Consider the following 6000-nt stretch of genomic DNA (forward strand, 5'->3'; position numbering starts at 1 on the left):
TTTATCAGTTCCTAGAGACTGGCCTTTATTGACTGGGTGCTTTATAAGTATTTTTCCAATTTATTCTCAGAGATCCCTATGAGTAATTGAGAATACTCTTATTCTGGGGGGGGGAGGGCAGGAATGAGATTCTGCTTGATTAACATTTTCTCAAGGTTACACAGCTGGCAAGCAGCCAGGCCAGGACGGGAACCCACGACTGCTTAACTCCAAAGCTCCCACCGTTCTCTGTGCACGACAGAGCTTCCCAGCTGTGCCCTGGGATTGCTGGGGATGTGTCTGGGGAGAAAGCCCAATATACTCATCATGCAAGACTCAGCTCAGCAGCCCCCCAGACCCCGCACTGCCCTCAGTCAGGGTCAGGTGTCTCTTCTGTGCCAGTCTAGCACTAGCCGCATACCTCTTTCAAGACCTGTCACAGGAGAAGCTTTTTCCTACTGTGTCTCCAACACCTAGCAGTGCACATATCCCCTGATACCTGTTTAAAAAATACTGTTTGAAAAAATGATGCAATGAATAACTGAGTAAGTGAGATGATTTCCTGGTTTTTATTTTTATTTTTTTTTTAAGATTTTATTGCATTTGTTCGAAAGAATTAGGGAGAGAGAGAGAGATCTTCCATCCACTGGTTCACTCCTCAAATGGCCTCAACAACAGGGACTGGACCAGGCCAAAGCCAGGAGCTTCATCTGGGTCTCCCAATGGGTGCAGGGGCCCGAGCACTTGGGCCATCTTCCACTGCTTTCCCAGGTGCACTAGCAGGGAGCTGGATTAGAAGTGGAGCAGCCGGGACTTGAACCAGTGCCCATATGGGATGCCGGCATCACAGGCAGCAGCTTAACCTGTTATGCCACAACACCTACCCTGAAATGATCCTCTGATTCCCACATTTCTCTGTACTTTTAGGATCTTTCAAGGTAAGAAGCAAGCACCTGTAGCCCAAAGTAATCTGTATCTGCTACTCAAATCATATTTTTAAAGTGTAATTTATGAATAATAAAATTCACCAATGTGAAGTGTGCAGCTTGCTGAGCTTTGAGAAGCGTGTACAGTCGTGTAGTCATCACAACCGCTGTGACAGAACATTTCTATCAGTCAGCAATTCTCCTCGTGTCTCCTTGCAGTTAAATCTCTCCTGTTCTGCTCCCTTGTCAATCACTGGCCTGCTTTCTATCACTGGGGCTTTATCATGGCTAGAATCTCGTGTAAATGGTATCATACAACTTAACACAATGCTTTTGAAATTCAGCACTGCTATTGTATTTGTCAGTAGTCAGTTCATCTTTATTGCCAAGTAGATTCCACCGCATGGATGGAGCACAGTGTATCTGTTCATCAGTTGGTGAAAACTTTTGGGCTTTCTGAAGTTTTGTACTCTTGTGCATAAAGCTGCTATGAACACGCAAACGCGAGTCTTCTTTGGGTGTGGATTTTCATTTCTCCTGGGAGATACCAAGGAGTGGGAAGTTGAGTCATACAGGACGTGTTTGCTAAAGTTAGAGACTGTCCGTTTTCCAAAGGACACCACTTTCCATCCCATAAGAAGAGCAAGAAAGTTCTGTGTGTGCCACAATCCCTCACGTGATATTTTTAATCTCTTTAGTTTTGGCAGTTCTATAGTAATATCTCATTTTGGCTTTAATTTGCATTTTCCTCTGCTAACTAGTAGTGTTGAACGTCTTTTCCTATGTTATGGCCATTCTTAAATCTTCTTTTGTGAAGTTTCCAAATCTTGCTCACCCTTTCATTGCATTTTCCTCTTGAGTTATGATTGTCTACATAGAAAACCTCTAGAAATCTACAAAAAAAAAAAAAAACCTTCCATTGAACTAATAACTAAGTTTAGCAAGATCACAAAATCCAGAATTATTTTTAATACTTCTTTAATGAACTACTTGAAATACAAACTAAAAGCATAACACCATGTACAATCACTCAAAACATTACATCAAGATGGCAAACTGGAAAGCTCTAGATCCTTGTTCTCCAATGAAACATTAACTAAACAATTACAGATTGAGCAAAATGACTTTCAAGGAGTTCTGAAAACAGCCAAATGAAGACTTAATCAGGAAAGAGCCACACTCAAAATGGTAGTAAAGTTCATGATATTTTCATTTGTCCATGCCCTGTCGATTCAGGGAAACCAGGAGGAGCAGGCTCAATTCCTGGTTCCCTCCATTGTGCAAGAAAGACAAAATATGTAAATTGTTCACACCATTCTGTCTCACTTGTGGTCTTCGCAAGGAACTGGTATCTGTCTGACCTGACCCAAAACTCAGACAGGAAATGGCAGTGGGAAGCCACAGAAGGAAGTGGTGGGTGCTGTGGTGCCTGAAAACTGTGGCTCTGTGGACGACCAGGGGCAAGAGATTATAGGCAGAGGAATACAACAGAACATGTAAGCACCTGCGAAGAAGGTAGGATGAGAGTCTGGAAAATGAGGACACTTGGAGTAGCTGGAGTACACTGGAGGAAGCGCACCTAAACACAGGCCAGAGAAGATGGTTTGCAGGAGAGATCTGTGAAGCCCTTAAGCCTTTCCCCTGGACTGACCTCTGGATTCAGGAGCTCGATAATTTGTAAAGCTTTCCGTGCCAGTCTGTAAAGACTGTAGGAGGTGGCTTTTTAAGAAAAATAAATTTAAAAATTTTTTTTCAACAAAAGATCTCAAGGCATACAAAGAAACAGAGAAGTATGGCTCATTCAAAAGAACAAAATAAACCCCCAGAAACTGTGACTGAAGAAACACATAACACACTTACTAGGCAAAGATTTTAAAATGATTGTGTTAATATGCTCAAAAGGCTAAAGGAAAATATGGTCAAAGAACAAAAGGAAATAGGGAAAAACTATGAACAAAATAAGAATGTAGACAGGAGATAGAGATTCCTAAAACTAAGAGCCAAACAGAAACTCCGGAGCTGAAAATAAAATCAGTGATTTGAAAAATTCACTAGAGGGGTTTAGCTGCAGACTCAACTAGGAAAAAAAAAAAAAAAAGAATCAGTGAGCATAAACACCATCATTTGAAATCTTCAATTGTGGGAGCAAAAAGGAGAAAAGAATGAAGAAAAATGAACAGGAGCCTAAAGGACTTATGAGACGAACAAGTGGCCCCAATATACACATTATGGGAGTTCCAAGAGAAGAGACAAAAGAACAGAGAGATTATTTGAAGAAATCATGGCTGAAAACTTCACAAGTTTGAAGAAAAATGAGAGTAATTTAAAAGTGAAGTTAAAAGAAATTTATTTTTGTGCAAAATGTTTTGAAATCCATGCCATTTTATCATAATGCACATTTTCCTTGAACTTTCTGAAGATTCCTTATACATAGGAATACAAGTTAAAGATGCTAAAAACTCTCCAAGTAGAATAAATCCAAAGAGACTCACACCAAGACACATTATAATCAGACTTACCAGTCAAAGACAGAGACAATCTTAAAAACAGGAGGAAAACAATGACATCATGTGCAAAGAATCCCCAATAAAACTACAAGTGGATTTATTAACAGAACCCTTACAGGCCAGAAGGCACTGGAATGATTTAAAGTGATGAATGAAAAGACTATGAACCAAGAATTCTGTATTTGGCAAAACTATCCTTCCAGAGGGAAGCCATGTGCATTTGGGACAGCAGTTCAGACACCATGTGGGACAGCCACACCCTGTATTAGAGTGTCTTGCTTCGTGTCCTGGCCCCACTCCTGATTCCAGTTTCCTGCTAATGTGCACCCTGGGAGGCAATAGGTTAAGCTGCTGCTTGCTACACTGGCATCCTGTATCAGAGTGTTGATTTGAGTCCCAGCTCCTCAGCTTCCAATTCAGCTTCCTGCTAACGCACCTTGGATGGCAGTAGAAGATGGCCCGAGTGCTTGAGCCCCTTCCACCCATATGGGAGACCTGGATGGAGTCCTGGCTCCTGGCTTTGGCCTGGCCCAGCCCTGGCTGTTGCAGCCGTTTGAGCACTGAATCAGCAGATGCAAGATTCCTCACCCCACCCCACCCCCGCCTCTCTCACTGTCTCACCCTCACTCTCAGTGCCTTTCAAAAAATAAATAATTTTTTTTAAAACAAAGAAGCTACCAGTGGAACAATTTCGTTGTGAGCTTGGTCTCAGGGTGGTGATTGCAAGATTGCTCAGCCCTGGTCATACCAGCAGGCACAAAGTGCCCTGCGTGCACATCTTCTGTGAGCTGAGGTCCTCAGCTGTCCCCTAAGAGCTGTCCCAATACCTCTGGTTCACTCCCTGCTGCCTCCCCAAGGCCCAGACAGCCAGCCCTGGCACCCGCTGATCTGTCATCATCATTCGTAGTTTAGAGAGTGCCAAGAAAGAGCTGGAAACCAGGAGTTAGAGGACCTGGCTCAAGTCTCAGTTTCAACAATAGAGAACAACAAAACCAAGTGCTGATTCTTAGAAAAGATAACAAAATTGGCACATCTTTAGCTAAATTGACTATGAAAAAAATAGAAGGCACAAATACCAGAAAGAAAGAACAATCAATTTTACAGAAATAAAAAGAATTAAAAGAATATGGTGAACAATTGTACATCAATAAGTTAGAAAACGTAGATGAAACAAATTTCTAGAAACACGCATATTAACAAGACTGAATCATACATTGATACAAATTTGAATAACTACTTAGGAGACTGAATCAGTTACCAAAATATCCCAATTATACCAAACAGTTAAAGGAAAATCAATAACTTCTCAAATTCTCCTAAAAATTTAAGGGGAAACACTCCCAAACTCCTTTTTTTTTTTTTTTTTTTTTTTTTTTTGACAGGCAGAGTGGACAGTGAGACAGAAAGAAAGGTCTTCCTTTGCTGTTGGTTCACCCTCCAATAGCCACCACGGCTGGCACGCTGCGGCCGGCGCACCGCGCTGATCCGAAGGCAGGAGCCAGGTGCTTCCCCTGGTCTCCCATGGGGTGCAGGGCCCAAGCACTTGGGCCATACTCCACTGCACTCCCTGGCCACAGCAGAGAGCTGGCCTGGAAGAGGGGCAACTGGGACAGAATCCAGCTCCCCGACCGGGATTAGAACCCGGTGTGCCAGTGCTGCAAGGCGGAAGATTAGCCTATTGAGCCGTGGCACCGGCCTCCGAACTCCTTCTTTGAGGACGGCATTAACCTGATACCAAATCAGAAAAAGAAAACTACTGATAATGTTCCTTGTGAATATAGATGCAAAAATCCTCAGCTGGCAAACAATTTATCAGAATATTAAAATGCTAGCAAATCAAATTCAGTGGGATACTAAAGGGATTATACCCCATGACCAAATAGGATTTATTACAGAAATGCAAGAAACGTTCAACTTGTAAAATTCAATACAATACATACATTAACAGAATGAAGAAGAGAAAGCTGGTTCATCTGAATTGATGCAGAAATATGATTTGCTAAGGGCAGGTGTTAGGGCTCAGTGGATTAAGCCACAGCTTGGGATGACTGCATCCCATTTAGGAGTGCCAGTTCAAGTACTAGCTACTCCACTCCCAATTCAGCTCCCTATTAATGCTCCTGGGAATCAGCAGAAGATGGCTCAAGTACTTGAGTTCTTGCCAGATGGAGTTTCTGGCTCCTGGCTTCAGCCTGGCCCAGCCCCAGTTGTTGCAGCCATTTGAGGGAGTGAATCAGTGAATGGAATCAGTCTCTCATTCCCATTCTCTCTCTCTCTCTCTCTCTCTCTGTGTCTGTCTCTGTCTCTCTCTCTCTCCTTTTTCTCACCCTTCCTTTCAAATAAATAATTTTTAAAATTAGTGATAAAATCCAATATCCTGGGGCCGGCGCCGTGGCTCATTTGATTAATCCTCCGCCTGCAGTGCCAGCATCCCATATGGGCACTGGATTCTGTCTCAGTTGCTCCTCTTCCAGTCCAGTTCTCTGCTGTGGCCCGGGAAGGCAGTGGAGGAGGGCCCAGGTGCTTGGGCCCCTGCACCAGCATGGGAGACTGGGAGGAAGCACCTGGCTCCTGGCTTTGGATGGATG

This window comes from Oryctolagus cuniculus, chromosome 2, assembly GCF_964237555.1.
Source record: "Oryctolagus cuniculus chromosome 2, mOryCun1.1, whole genome shotgun sequence".
NCBI lineage: Eukaryota > Metazoa > Chordata > Mammalia > Lagomorpha > Leporidae > Oryctolagus > Oryctolagus cuniculus.